This window comes from Oncorhynchus gorbuscha, linkage group LG19 (genome assembly GCF_021184085.1).
Source record: "Oncorhynchus gorbuscha isolate QuinsamMale2020 ecotype Even-year linkage group LG19, OgorEven_v1.0, whole genome shotgun sequence".
Taxonomy (NCBI): domain Eukaryota; kingdom Metazoa; phylum Chordata; class Actinopteri; order Salmoniformes; family Salmonidae; genus Oncorhynchus; species Oncorhynchus gorbuscha.
Genome location: NC_060191.1, coordinates 39103255 through 39120947, shown reverse-complemented (window position 1 = coordinate 39120947; position 17693 = coordinate 39103255). Strand labels below are relative to the sequence as shown.

The 17693-nt window shown below is 36.2% G+C and overlaps 1 protein-coding gene across 2 annotated transcripts in view; it reads right to left on the bottom strand.

Moving 5' to 3' along the window:
- The window catches only part of LOC124006537 (large neutral amino acids transporter small subunit 4-like), a 43179-nt gene that overhangs the window by 18678 nt on the left and 6808 nt on the right, over window positions 1–17693 (bottom strand). The window lies entirely within an intron of this gene.

The window sequence follows — 17693 nt, the reverse complement described above, 5'->3', positions numbered from 1 at the left end:
AACACAAGGTGTTTTTCAAGCAGTCTTGAAAAGCAGGTTGTTGTTTTCTTGAGAGTGAGGCTGTGAGTAGACATGGCTGTATTATATAATATGTAGGTTATAGGTCATGGTAGATGGTAGTTAACACATAGGTTAGCAGAAGGCCAACGGCAGCTGGGCCTGCCTGGCTGGCGGGCTCTTACAGCTGAGCAATCCAGACAAGGTGAGCCTGTGCTGCTGCTGCCGATCCAATAAGGGAAGCGCCCCGAGTGACGCTGAGCACAAACACTGTGTTAGCGCAACAAAGAGCTTATAACGCCTTCAAACAAAACACTGTTCACGTCTCCGCTTTGAGGGTTTACAACATGATTCTAATGACTCGCAGAACCTCCAGAGCCAATGAAATCATATGAAACAAAAACAAGTTATTGTGACGTTACTGCTATGATACTAAAGTTCACCGAACGTACAATACTCAAAGAAAAATGGATTTGCTAAGCGTTTTTCCTCATTTATCTAGCCCGGGCCCTGCTTTCCAGCTACTATGTGCCTGCAGCTTTCTTCCTTGTAATTTAGAGTCTGAATAAGAGCGTTCAGACTCTAAGGCCATGCTCTAACAAGATTATTACATCACCAACATAATAAGAACACACTGTGACATTTTGTCTTCTTTAACCTGATCATCCATCAATGGGAAATGGATGTGTTTCTTAAACTAGATGCCGTGTCAATCGCACCGCGTCTGACCCCACCACTTACCAGTGATAAATGTCAACGACTGACAGAATCCCACGGACGAGCTTTGTTGCCAGAAAATGGTTGCCATCGGCGTAGAACGTCTGCATTTCCTCGCGTTAACTCATCGGAGGAAGAGAGATAACCAGCTGACAGTATTTTTCCTAAGCCTTTCAAGCACTATCTATTTCAAAGCAGTGAGCAGACAGTAGATTCATCAGCTCCAGATTAATGTCCTCCCTGTCCTTCCGAACACCACTAACATCCCACTGTTACTGAGCGCTGACAACACTGACACAACACTGATTAAAATAGCTGGAAAAGCCAGCTTGGTGCCAGATATAAAAAATATATATATATAAAAATATATGATTTTATTGTCACATACACCAGATAGGTGCAGTCAGTGAAATGTGATTTTGTACATGGTCAACCATAGTAGTACAGTGACCCTGGAGCAAATGAGGGTTAAGTACCTTGTCCAAGGTCTGTTTGTGCCGTCTTGGAAACTCCTATGATCAAGCCAAACAAAGGTTGACAGCACAAACAGATCTGTGACCAGACTAGTTCAACGAAGCCGGTAAGGCTGAGTTCTGTCAGGGAGGTGGCTGCGGTCACAGGGTGGGTGAAGGTGAGGGGTGAGCCGGGGAGAACCCTCTGCTCTCTCAAGTCTCGGCTGAAATACCACTCGTTCCACACTGGCCCTAGGGTCTCGGGTTTCCTGCCAGTAGCTCGCGACATGAGATGCCACAAGGCTCATAGGACCTTATGCACTGACACAGACACTCCAACCTTGTGCCCCTGCCATACACCTGACCTTACATCACAGGAGGGGACGGGAAAGGGGGTCAAAGACAGGGACACCACACGTGGAAGAGTTATGGAGCGTGCTTTTCCAGGTTCCATGACAGGAAAAAAAGTGACTCTATTCTGTTTGTTGGCAGCCTCGTTAAATAAAGGTTCAATAAAAATATGAAGTGTAACTTCAGTTTTAATAGTACTGGCACTGGATGCTTCATACTAAAAATAAAAACAAGAGGCTTGATATTTCCCGTACAATATGTTCTGTCCACGTTGTCTGTGAACCATGCCTTAGCTAAACTGAGTGTAAACCCAACTATGTCAACAGCACACACCTTACAGTGTTAAACCAACAGACGCGAACCGATCGCTGCAGCTGTACATATAGTCCATCTGTCAATAGCCCACCCAATCTACCTACCTCATCCCCATATTGTTTTTATTTACTTTTCTGCTCTTTCGCACACCAGCATCTCGACTTGTACATCATCATCTGCTCATCTATCATTCCAGTGTTAATCTGCTAAATTGTAATTATTTCGCTACTATGGCCTATTTATTGCCTACCTCCTCATGCCACACTGTATATAAACTTTATTTTTTTCTATGGTGTTATTGACTGTACGCTTGTTTATTCCATGTGTAACTCTGTGTTGTTGTTTGTGTCGTACTGCTTTGCTTATTCTTGGCCAGGTCGTAAATGAGAACTTCTCAACAAGCCTACCTGGTTAAATAAATGTGAAAAGATGTAATAAATAAAAAAATGTCACGGGGGAATGATGACAGTTCAGTTTATGTGACGAAACGCAGGAGCTGCCGGAGAGAGAGAGAGAGAGAGAGAGAGAGGTGAAGGGACTGGGAGTCAACGGTGTTGCATATGGGAGGAATGCGAGCCTCACACTTCACAATGTCAGCCTGACCACAAACTTTTCCAGTAGCAGATAGGTGAGGAACCAAAACAGAAGCAGCCCACGGTCAAATCTCAGATCCTTTCAATGGAACCATTGATATGGGGACCAAGGTCACCATGACACCAAACACTTACATAAAGGACTCTCAGCAATCTGTTTGACAGATACCCTTTGAATGCGTTCATTTTTATTTATTTTTTTACATACGAGAAGGCAAGGATGGAAGAGCGTCAAGACTGACCTGATCTGCATCAATGAAAAGGCTTATTCACATGGTAAATGCTGCCTGGAAAATAGAAAACACTCTGGCAGATGATCAGAGGACTCCTGTGTCGATCACAGGCCATGTTCTAATGATATTATTATATGTTCTAGTCCATCACAGGCCATGTTCTAATGATATTATTATATGTTCTAGTCCATCACAGGCCATGTTCTAATGATATTATTATATGTTCTAGTCCATCACAGGCCATGTTCTAATGATATTATTATATGTTCTAGTCCATCACAGGCCATGTTCTAATGATATTATTATATGTTCTAGTCCATCACAGGCCATGTTCTAATGATATTATTATATGTTCTAGTCCATCACAGGCCATGTTCTAATGATATTATTATATGTTCTAGTCCATCACAGGCCATGTTCTAATGTTATTATTATGTTCTAGTCCATCACAGGCCATGTTCTAATGTTATTATTACGTTCTAGTCCATCACAGGCCATGTTCTAATGATATTATTATATGTTCTAGTCCATCACAGGCCATGTTCTAATGATATTATTTGATGTTGTAGTCCATCACAGGCCATGTTCTAATGTTATTATTATGTTCTAGTCCATCACAGGCCATGTTCTAATGATATTATTACGTTCTAGTCCATCACAGGATATGTTGTAATGATATTATTATGTTCTAGTCCATCACAGGCCATGTTCTAATGATATTATTACGTTCTAGTCCATCACAGGATATGTTGTAATGATATTATTATGTTCTAGTCCATCACAGGCCATGTTCTAATGATATTATTACGTTCTAGTCCATCACAGGCCATGTTCTAATGATATTATTATATGTTCTAGTCCATCACGGGCCATGTTCTAATGATATAATTATGTTCTAGTCCATCACGGGCCATGTTCTAATGATATTATTACATTCTAGTCCATCACAGGCCATGTTCTAATGATGTTATTATATGTTCTAGTCCATCACGGGCCATGTTCTAATGATATTATTACATTCTAGTCCATCACGGGCCATGTTCTAATGTTATTATTATGTTCTAGTCCATCACGGGCCATGTTCTAATGATATTATTACGTTCTAGTCCATCACGGGCCATGTTCTAATGATATTATTATATGTTCTAGTCCATCACAGGCCATGTTCTAATGATATTATTATATGTTCTAGTCCATCACAGGCCATGTTCTAATGATATTATTATATGTTCTAGTCCATCACAGGCCATGTTCTAATGATATTATTATATGTTCTAGTCCATCACAGGCCATGTTCTAATGATATTATTATATGTTCTAGTCCATCACAGGCCATGTTCTAATGATATTATTATATGTTCTAGTCCATCACAGGCCATGTTCTAATGATATTATTATATGTTCCCATCACAGGCCATGTTCTAATGTTATTATTATGTTCTAGTCCATCACAGGCCATGTTCTAATGTTATTATTACGTTCTAGTCCATCACAGGCCATGTTCTAATGATATTATTATATGTTCTAGTCCATCACAGGCCATGTTCTAATGATATTATTTGATGTTGTAGTCCATCACAGGCCATGTTCTAATGTTATTATTATGTTCCCATCACAGGCCATTGATATTATTACTAATGATATGTTGTATTATTATTATGTTCTAGTCCATCACAGGCCATGTTCTAATGATATTATTACGTTCTAGTCCATCACAGGATATGTTGTATGTTCTAATGATGTTATTATTATTACGTTCTAGTCCATCACAGGCCATGTTCTAATGATATTATTATATGTTCTAGTCCATCACGGGCCATGTTCTAATGATATAATTATGTTCTAGTCCATCACGGGCCATGTTCTAATGATATTATTACATTCTAGTCCATCACAGGCCATGTTCTAATGATGTTATTATATGTTCTAGTCCATCACGGGCCATGTTCTAATGATATTATTACGTTCTAGTCCATCACGGGCCATGTTCTAATGATTATTATTAGTCCATCACGTGTTCTAATGATCCATCACACGGGCCATGTTCTAATGATATTATTACGTTCTAGTCCATCACGGGCCATGTTCTAATGATATTATTACGTTCTAGTCCATCACGGGCCATGTTCTAATGATATTATTACGTTCTAGTCCATCACGGGCCATGTTCTAATGATATTATTACGTTCTAGTCCATCACGGGCCATGTTCTAATGATATTATTACGTTCTAGTCCATCACAGGCCATGTTCTAATGCTATTATTACGTTCTAGTCCATCACAGGCCATGTTCTAATGATATTATTACGTTCTAGTCCATCACGGGCCATGTTCTAATGCTATTATTACGTTCTAGTCCATCACAGGCCATGTTCTAATGATATTATTATATGTTCTAGTCCATCACAGGCCATGTTCTAATGATATTATTATATGTTCTAGTCCATCACAGGCCATGTTCTAATGATATTATTACGTTCTAGTCCATCACAGGCCATGTTCTAATGATATTATTACGTTCTAGTCCATCACAGGCCATGTTCTAATGTTATTATTACGTTCTAGTCCATCACAGGCCATGTTCTAATGATATTATTATATGTTCTAGTCCATCACAGGCCATGTTCTAATGATATTATTATATGTTCTAGTCCATCACAGGCCATGTTCTAATGATATTATTATATGTTCTAGTCCATCACAGGCCATGTTCTAATGTTATTATTATGTTCTAGTCCATCACAGGCCATGTTCTAATGTTATTATTACGTTCTAGTCCATCACAGGCCATGTTCTAATGATATTATTATATGTTCTAGTCCATCACAGGCCATGTTCTAATGTTATTATTACGTTCTAGTCCATCACAGGCCATGTTCTAATGATATTATTATATGTTCTAGTCCATCACAGGCCATGTTCTAATGTTATTATTACGTTCTAGTCCATCACAGGCCATGTTCTAATGTTATTATTATATGTTCTAGTCCATCACAGGCCATGTTCTAATGTTATTATTATATGTTCTAGTCCATCACAGGCCATGTTCTAATGTTATTATTATGTTCTAGTCCATCACAGGCCATGTTCTAATGTTATTATTACGTTCTAGTCCATCACAGGCCATGTTCTAATGTTATTATTATATGTTCTAGTCCATCACAGGCCATGTTCTAATGTTATTATTATATGTTCTAGTCCATCACAGGCCATGTTCTAATGTTATTATTATGTTCTAGTCCATCACAGGCCATGTTCTAATGTTATTATTACGTTCTAGTCCATCACAGGCCATGTTCTAATGTTATTATTATATGTTCTAGTCCATCACAGGCCATGTTCTAATGTTATTATTATATGTTCTAGTCCATCACAGGCCATGTTCTAATGTTATTATTACGTTCTAGTCCATCACAGGCCATGTTCTAATGTTATTATTATATGTTCTAGTCCATCACAGGCCATGTTCTAATGTTATTATTATATGTTCTAGTCCATCACAGGCCATGTTCTAATGTTATTATTATATGTTCTAGTCCATCACAGGCCATGTTCTAATGTTATTATTACGTTCTAGTCCATCACAGGCCATGTTCTAATGTTATTATTATATGTTCTAGTCCATCACAGGCCATGTTCTAATGTTATTATTATGTTCTAGTCCATCACAGGCCATGTTCTAATGATATTATTATATGTTCTAGTCCATCACAGGCCATGTTCTAATGTTATTATTATGTTCTAGTCCATCACAGGCCATGTTCTAATGATATTATTACGTTCTAGTCCATCACAGAATATGTTGTAATGATATTATTATGTTCTAATGATATTATTACGTTCTAGTCCATCACAGGATATGTTGTAATGATATTATTATGTTCTAGTCCATCACAGGCCATGTTCTAATGATATTATTACGTTCTAGTCCATCACAGGCCATGTTCTAATGATATTATTATATGTTCTAGTCCATCACAGGCCATGTTCTAATGTTATAATTATGTTCTAGTGCATCACAGGCCATGTTCTAATGTATATTATTACATTCTAGTCCATCACAGGCCATGTTCTAATGATGTTATTATATGTTCTAGTCCATCACAGGGCCATGTTCTAATGATATTATTACGTTCTAGTCCATCACAGGCCATGTTCTAATGTTATTATTATGTTCTAGTCCATCACAGGCCATGTTCTAATGATATTATTACGTTCTAGTCCATCACAGGCCATGTTCTAATGATATTATTATATGTTCTAGTCCATCACAGGCCATGTTCTAATGTTATTATTATATGTTCTAGTCCATCACAGGCCATGTTCTAATGATATTATTACGTTCTAGTCCATCACGGGCCATGTTCTAATGATATTATTACGTTCTAGTCCATCACAGGCCATGTTCTAATGCTATTATTACGTTCTAGTCCATCACAGGCCATGTTCTAATGATATTATTGTTCTAGTCCATCACAGGCCATGTTCTAATGCTATTATTATATTCTAGTCCATCACAGGCCATGTTCTAATGCTATTATTATATGTTCTAGTCCATCACAGGCCATGTTCTAATGATATTATTATATGTTCTAGTCCATCACAGGCCATGTTCTAATGATATTATTACGTTCTAGTCCATCACAGGCCATGTTCTAATGATATTATTATATGTTCTAGTCCATCACAGGCCATGTTCTAATGATATTATTATATGTTCTAGTCCATCACAGGCCATGTTCTAATGATATTATTATGTTCTAGTCCATCACAGGCCATGTTCTAATGATATTATTATATGTTCTAGTCCATCACAGGCCATGTTCTAATGATATTATTATATGTTCTAGTCCATCACAGGCCATGTTCTAATGATATTATTATACGTTCTAGTCCATCACAGGCCATGTTCTAATGATATTATTACGTTCTAGTCCATCACAGGCCATGTTCTAATGATATTATTACGTTCTAGTCCATCACAGGCCATGTTCTAATGATATTATTACGTTCTAGTCCATCACAGGCCATGTTCTAATGATATTATTACGTTCTAGTCCATCACAGGCCATGTTCTAATGATATTATTATATGTTCTAGTCCATCACAGGCCATGTTCTAATGATATTATTATATGTTCTAGTCCATCACAGGCCATGTTCTAATGATATTATTACGTTCTAGTCCATCACGGGCCATGTTCTAATTATATTATTTGATGTTGTAGTCCATCACAGGCCATGTTCTAATGATATTATTATATGTTCTAGTCCATCACAGGCCATGTTCTAATGATATTATTATATGTTCTAGTCCATCACGGGCCATGTTCTAATGATATTATTATAAGTTCTAGTCCATCACGGGCCATGTTCTAATGATATTATTACATTCTAGTCCATCACAGGCCATGTTCTAATGATGTTATTACATTCTAGTCCATCACGGGCCATGTTCTAATGATATTATTACATTCTAGTCCATCACAGGCCATGTTCTAATGATGTTATTACATTCTAGTCCATCACGGGCCATGTTCTAATGATATTATTACATTCTAGTCCATCACAGGCCACGTTCTAATGATATTATTACATTCTAGTCCATCACAGGCCATGTTCTAATGATGTTATTATATGTTCTAGTCCATCACGGGCCATGTTCTAATGATATTATTACATTCTAGTCCATCACAGGCCATGTTCTAATGATATTATTATATGTTCTAGTCCATCACAGGCCATGTTCTAATGATGTTATTATATGTTCTAGTCCATCACAGGCCATGTTCTAATGATATTATTACATTCTAGTCCATCACAGGCCATGTTCTAATGATATTATTATATGTTCTAGTCCATCACAGGCCATGTTCTAATGATGTTATTATATGTTGTAGTCCATCACGGGCCATGTTCTAATGATATTATTATATGTTCTAGTCCATCACAGGCCATGTTCTAATGATATTATTATATGTTCTAGTCCATCACAGGCCATGTTCTAATGATATTATTATATGTTCTAGTCCATCACAGGCCATGTTCTAATGATGTTATTATATGTTCTAGTCCATCACAGGCCATGTTCTAATGATATTATTACATTCTAGTCCATCACAGGCCATGTTCTAATGATATTATTATATGTTCTAGTCCATCACAGGCCATGTTCTAATGATATTATTATATGTTCTAGTCCATCACAGGCCATGTTCTAATGATATTATTATATGTTCTAGTCCATCACAGGCCATGTTCTAATGATATTATTATATGTTCTAGTCCATCACGGGCCATGTTCTAATGATGTTATTATATGTTCTAGTCCATCACAGGCCATGTTCTAATGATATTATTATATGTTCTAGTCCATCACGGGCCATGTTCTAATGATGTTATTATATGTTCTAGTCCATCACAGGCCATGTTCTAATGATATTATTATATGTTCTAGTCCATCACGGGCCATGTTCTAATGATGTTATTATATGTTCTAGTCCATCACAGGCCATGTTCTAATGATATTATTATATGTTCTAGTCCATCACGGGCCATGTTCTAATGATATTATTATATGTTCTAGTCCATCACGGGCCATGTTCTAATGATATTATTACGTTCTAGTCCATCACGGGCCATGTTCTAATGTTATTATTATGTTCTAGTCCATCACGGGCCATGTTCTAATGATGTTATTATATGTTCTAGTCCATCACGGGCCATGTTCTAATGATATTATTACGTTCTAGTCCATCACGGGCCATGTTCTAATGATATTATTACGTTCTAGTCCATCACAGGCCATGTTCTAATGCTATTATTACGTTCTAGTCCATCACAGGCCATGTTCTAATGATATTATTACGTTCTAGTCCATCACGGGCCATGTTCTAATGCTATTATTACGTTCTAGTCCATCACAGGCCATGTTCTAATGATATTATTATGTTCTAGTCCATCACAGGCCATGTTCTAATGATATTATTATATGTTCTAGTCCATCACAGGCCATGTTCTAATGATATTATTATGTTCTAGTCCATCACAGGCCATGTTCTAATGATATTATTACGTTCTAGTCCATCACAGGCCATGTTCTAATGTTATTATTACGTTCTAGTCCATCACAGGCCATGTTCTAATGATATTATTATATGTTCTAGTCCATCACAGGCCATGTTCTAATGATATTATTATGTTCTAGTCCATCACAGGCCATGTTCTAATGTTATTATTATGTTCTAGTCCATCACAGGCCATGTTCTAATGTTATTATTATTAGTCCATCACAGGCCATGTTCTAATGTATTATTATATGTTCTAGTCCATCACAGGCCATGTTCTAATGTTATTATTATGTTCTAGTCCATCACAGGCCATGTTCTAATGATATTATTACGTTCTAGTCCATCACAGGCCATGTTCTAATGTTATTATTATGTTCTAGTCCATCACAGGCCATGTTCTAATGATATTATTATATGTTCTAGTCCATCACAGGCCATGTTCTAATGTTATTATTACGTTCTAGTCCATCACAGGCCATGTTCTAATGATATTATTATATGTTCTAGTCCATCACAGGCCATGTTCTAATGTTATTATTATGTTCTAGTCCATCACAGGCCATGTTCTAATGATATTATTACGTTCTAGTCCATCACAGGATATGTTGTAATGATATTATTATGTTCTAGTCCATCACAGGCCATGTTCTAATGATATTATTACGTTCTAGTCCATCACAGGATATGTTGTAATGATATTATTATGTTCTAGTCCATCACAGGCCATGTTCTAATGATATTATTACGTTCTAGTCCATCACAGGCCATGTTCTAATGATATTATTATATGTTCTAGTCCATCACGGGCCATGTTCTAATGATATAATTATGTTCTAGTCCATCACGGGCCATGTTCTAATGATATTATTACATTCTAGTCCATCACAGGCCATGTTCTAATGATGTTATTATATGTTCTAGTCCATCACGGGCCATGTTCTAATGATATTATTACGTTCTAGTCCATCACGGGCCATGTTCTAATGTTATTATTATGTTCTAGTCCATCACGGGCCATGTTCTAATGATATTATTACGTTCTAGTCCATCACGGGCCATGTTCTAATGATATTATTACGTTCTAGTCCATCACGGGCCATGTTCTAATGTTATTATTATGTTCTAGTCCATCACAGGCCATGTTCTAATGATATTATTACGTTCTAGTCCATCACAGGCCATGTTCTAATGATATTATTACGTTCTAGTCCATCACAGGCCATGTTCTAATGCTATTATTACGTTCTAGTCCATCACAGGCCATGTTCTAATGATATTATTACGTTCTATCCATCACGTGTTCTAATGCTATTATTACGTTCTAGTCCATCACAGGCCATGTTCTAATGCTATTATTATATGTTCTAGTCCATCACAGGCCATGTTCTAATGATATTATTATATGTTCTAGTCCATCACAGGCCATGTTCTAATGATATTATTACGTTCTAGTCCATCACAGGCCATGTTCTAATGATATTATTATATGTTCTAGTCCATCACAGGCCATGTTCTAATGATATTATTATATGTTCTAGTCCATCACAGGCCATGTTCTAATGATATTATTACGTTCTAGTCCATCACAGGCCATGTTCTAATGATATTATTACGTTCTAGTCCATCACAGGCCATGTTCTAATGATATTATTATATGTTCTAGTCCATCACAGGCCATGTTCTAATGATATTATTACGTTCTAGTCCATCACAGGCCATGTTCTAATGATATTATTACGTTCTAGTCCATCACAGGCCATGTTCTAATGATATTATTACGTTCTAGTCCATCACAGGCCATGTTCTAATGATATTATTACGTTCTAGTCCATCACAGGCCATGTTCTAATGATATTATTACGTTCTAGTCCATCACAGGCCATGTTCTAATGATATTATTATATGTTCTAGTCCATCACAGGCCATGTTCTAATGATATTATTATATGTTCTAGTCCATCACAGGCCATGTTCTAATGATATTATTACGTTCTAGTCCATCACGGGCCATGTTCTAATTATATTATTTGATGTTGTAGTCCATCACAGGCCATGTTCTAATGATATTATTATATGTTCTAGTCCATCACAGGCCATGTTCTAATGATATTATTATATGTTCTAGTCCATCACGGGCCATGTTCTAATGATATTATTATAAGTTCTAGTCCATCACGGGCCATGTTCTAATGATATTATTACATTCTAGTCCATCACAGGCCATGTTCTAATGATGTTATTACATTCTAGTCCATCACGGGCCATGTTCTAATGATATTATTACATTCTAGTCCATCACAGGCCATGTTCTAATGATGTTATTACATTCTAGTCCATCACGGGCCATGTTCTAATGATATTATTACATTCTAGTCCATCACAGGCCACGTTCTAATGATATTATATGTTCTAGTCCATCACGGGCCATGTTCTAATGATATTATTACATTCTAGTCCATCACAGGCCATGTTCTAATGATATTATTACATTCTAGTCCATCACAGGCCATGTTCTAATGATGTTATTATATGTTCTAGTCCATCACGGGCCATGTTCTAATGATATTATTACATTCTAGTCCATCACAGGCCATGTTCTAATGATATTATTATATGTTCTAGTCCATCACGGGCCATGTTCTAATGATGTTATTATATGTTGTAGTCCATCACGGGCCATGTTCTAATGATGTTATTATATGTTCTAGTCCATCACAGGCCATGTTCTAATGATATTATTATATGTTCTAGTCCATCACGGGCCATGTTCTAATGATGTTATTATATGTTCTAGTCCATCACAGGCCATGTTCTAATGATGTTATTATATGTTCTAGTCCATCACGGGCCATGTTCTAATGATATTATTACATTCTAGTCCATCACAGGCCATGTTCTAATGATATTATTATATGTTCTAGTCCATCACGGGCCATGTTCTAATGATGTTATTATATGTTGTAGTCCATCACGGGCCATGTTCTAATGATGTTATTATATGTTCTAGTCCATCACAGGCCATGTTCTAATGATATTATTATATGTTCTAGTCCATCACGGGCCATGTTCTAATGATGTTATTATATGTTCTAGTCCATCACAGGCCATGTTCTAATGATATTATTATATGTTCTAGTCCATCACGGGCCATGTTCTAATGATGTTATTATATGTTCTAGTCCATCACAGGCCATGTTCTAATGATATTATTATATGTTCTAGTCCATCACGGGCCATGTTCTAATGATGTTATTATATGTTCTAGTCCATCACAGGCCATGTTCTAATGATATTATTATATGTTCTAGTCCATCACGGGCCATGTTCTAATGATATTATTATATGTTCTAGTCCATCACGGGCCATGTTCTAATGATATTATTATCCATCACGTTTCTAATGTCCATCACGGGCCATGTTCTAATGATGTTATTATATGTTCTAGTCCATCACGGGCCATGTTCTAATGATATTATTACGTTCTAGTCCATCACGGGCCATGTTCTAATGATATTATTACGTTCTAGTCCATCACAGGCCATGTTCTAATGCTATTATTACGTTCTAGTCCATCACAGGCCATGTTCTAATGATATTATTACGTTCTAGTCCATCACGGGCCATGTTCTAATGGCCATGTTCTAATGATATTATTATGTTCTAGTCCATCACAGGCCATGTTCTAATGATATTATTATATGTTCTAGTCCATCACAGGCCATGTTCTAATGATATTATTACGTTCTAGTCCATCACAGGCCATGTTCTAATGATATTATTACGTTCTAGTCCATCACAGGCCATGTTCTAATGTTATTATTATGTTCTAGTCCATCACAGGCCATGTTCTAATGATATTATTATATGTTCTAGTCCATCACAGGCCATGTTCTAATGATATTATTATGTTCTAGTCCATCACAGGCCATGTTCTAATGTTATTATTATGTTCTAGTCCATCACAGGCCATGTTCTAATGTTATTATTACGTTCTAGTCCATCACAGGCCATGTTCTAATGATATTATTATATGTTCTAGTCCATCACAGGCCATGTTCTAATGTTATTATTATGTTCTAGTCCATCACAGGCCATGTTCTAATGATATTATTATATCACAGGCCATGTTCTAATGTTATTATTATGTTCTAGTCCATCACAGGCCATGTTCTAATGATATTATTATATGTTCTAGTCCATCACAGGCCATGTTCTAATGTTATTATTACGTTCTAGTCCATCACAGGCCATGTTCTAATGATATTATTATATGTTCTAGTCCATCACAGGCCATGTTCTAATGTTATTATTATGTTCTAGTCCATCACAGGCCATGTTCTAATGATATTATTACGTTATTATATGTTCTAGTCCATCACAGGCCATGTTCTAATGATATTATTACGTTCTAGTCCATCACAGGCCATGTTCTAATGATATTATTACCTAGTCCATCACAGGGCCATGTTCTAATGATATTATTACGTTCTAGTCCATCACAGGCCATGTTCTAATGATATTATTACTTCTAGTCCATCACAGGCCATGTTCTAATGATATTATTATATGTTCTAGTCCATCACAGGCCATGTTCTAATGATATTATTACGTTCTAGTCCATCACAGGCCATGTTCTAATGATATTATTATATGTTCTAGTCCATCACAGGCCATGTTCTAATGTTATTATTACGTTCTAGTCCATCACAGGCCATGTTCTAATGATATTATTATATGTTCTAGTCCATCACAGGCCATGTTCTAATGATATTATTATGTTCTAGTCCATCACAGGCCATGTTCTAATGTTATTATTATGTTCTAGTCCATCACAGGCCATGTTCTAATGTTATTATTACGTTCTAGTCCATCACAGGCCATGTTCTAATGATATTATTATATGTTCTAGTCCATCACAGGCCATGTTCTAATGTTATTATTATGTTCTAGTCCATCACAGGCCATGTTCTAATGATATGTTCTAATGTTATTATTATGTTCTAGTCCATCACAGGCCATGTTCTAATGATATTATTATATGTTCTAGTCCATCACAGGCCATGTTCTAATGATGTTATTATATGTTCTAGTCCATCACAGGCCATGTTCTAATGATCACAGGCCATGTTCTAATGATATTATTATATGTTCTAGTCCATCACAGGATATGTTCTAATGATATTATTATGTTCTAGTCCATCACAGGCCATGTTCTAATGATATTATTACGTTCTAGTCCATCACAGGATTGTTGTAATGATATTATTATGTTCTAGTCCATCACAGGCCATGTTCTAATGATATTATTACGTTCTAGTCCATCACAGGCCATGTTCTAATGATATTATTATATGTTCTAGTCCATCACAGGCCATGTTCTAATGATATTATTATATGTTCTAGTCCATCACGGGCCATGTTCTAATGATATTATTATTCTAGTCCATCACAGGCCATGTTCTAATGATGTTATTATATGTTCTAGTCCATCACGGGCCATGTTCTAATGATATTATTACGTTCTTAGTCCATCATGTTCTAATGTTATTATTATGTTCTAGTCCATCACGGGCCATGTTCTAATGATATTATTACGTTCTAGTCCATCACGGGCCATGTTCTATTATTATGTTCTAGTCCATCACAGGCCATGTTCTAATGATATTATTACGTTCTAGTCCATCACAGGCCATGTTCTAATGCTATTATTATTCTAGTCCATCACAGTTTCTAATGATATTATTACCATCCATCAGGCCATGTTCTAATGATATTATTATATGTTCTAGTCCATCACAGGCCATGTTCTAATGATATTATTATATGTTCTAGTCCATCACAGGCCATGTTCTAATGATATTAGTATATGTTCTAGTCCATCACAGGCCATGTTCTAATGATATTATTACGTTCTAGTCCATCACAGGCCATGTTCTAATGATATTATTATATTCTAGTCCATCACAGGCCATGTTCTAATGATATTATTATATGTTCTAGTCCATCACAGGCCATGTTCTAATGATATTATTATATGTTCTAGTCCATCACAGGCCATGTTCTAATGATATTATTATATGTTCTAGTCCATCACAGGCCATGTTCTAATGATATTATTACGTTCTAGTCCATCACAGGCCATGTTCTAATGATATTATTACGTTCTAGTCCATCACAGGCCATGTTCTAATGATATTATTATATGTTCTAGTCCATCACAGGCCATGTTCTAATGATATTATTATATGTTCTAGTCCATCACAGGCCATGTTCTAATGATATTATTATATGTTCTAGTCCATCACGGGCCATGTTCTAATTATATTATTTGATGTTGTAGTCCATCACAGGCCATGTTCTAATGATATTATTATATGTTCTAGTCCATCACAGGCCATGTTCTAATGATATTATTATATGTTCTAGTCCATCACGGGCCATGTTCTAATGATATTATTATATGTTCTAGTCCATCACGGGCCATGTTCTAATGATATTATTACATTCTAGTCCATCACAGGCCATGTTCTAATGATGTTATTACATTCTAGTCCATCACGGGCCATGTTCATCACAGGGCCATGTTCTAATGATGTTATTACATTCTAGTCCATCACGGGCCATGTTCTAATGATATTATTACATTCTAGTCCATCACAGGCCACGTTCTAATGATATTATTACATTCTAGTCCATCACAGGCCATGTTCTAATGATGTTATTATATGTTCTAGTCCATCACGGGCCATGTTCTAATGATATTATTACATTCTAGTCCATCACAGGCCATGTTCTAATGATATTATTATGTTCTAGTCCATCACGGGCCATGTTCTAATGATATATTAGTCCATCACCTAATGCTATTACCATCACAGGCCATGTTCTAATGATATTATTATATGTTCTAGTCCATCACAGGCCATGTTCTAATGATATTATTATATGTTCTAGTCCATCACAGGCCATGTTCTAATGATATTATTACATTCTAGTCCATCACAGGCCATGTTCTAATGATATTATTACGTTCTAGTCCATCACAGGCCATGTTCTAATGATATTATTATATGTTCTAGTCCATCACAGGCCATGTTCTAATGATATTATTACGTTCTAGTCCATCACAGGCCATGTTCTAATGATATTATTACGTTCTAGTCCATCACAGGCCATGTTCTAATGATATTATTACGTTCTAGTCCATCACAGGCCATGTTCTAATGATATTATTACGTTCTAGTCCATCACAGGCCATGTTCTAATGATATTATTACGTTCTAGTCCATCACAGGCCATGTTCTAATGATATTATTATATGTTCTAGTCCATCACAGGCCATGTTCTAATGATATTATTATATGTTCTAGTCCATCACAGGCCATGTTCTAATGATATTATTATATGTTCTAGTCCATCACGGGCCATGTTCTAATTATATTATTTGATGTTGTAGTCCATCACAGGCCATGTTCTAATGATATTATTATATGTTCTAGTCCATCACAGGCCATGTTCTAATGATATTATTATATGTTCTAGTCCATCACAGGCCATGTTCTAATGATATTATTATATGTTCTAGTCCATCACAGGCCATGTTCTAATGATATTATTACATTCTAGTCCATCACAGGCCATGTTCTAATGATATTATTACATTCTAGTCCATCACAGGCCATGTTCTAATGATATTAGTCCATATGTTCTAGTCCATCACAGGCCATGTTCTAATGATATTAGTATATGTTCTAATGTCCATCACAGGCCATGTTCTAATGATATTATTATATGTTCTAGTCCATCACAGGCCATGTTCTAATGATATTATTACATTCTATCCATCACAGGCCATGTTCTAATGATATTATTACGTTCTAGTCCATCACAGGCCATGTTCTAATGATATTATTATATGTTCTAGTCCATCACAGGCCATGTTCTAATGATATTATTATGTTCTAGTC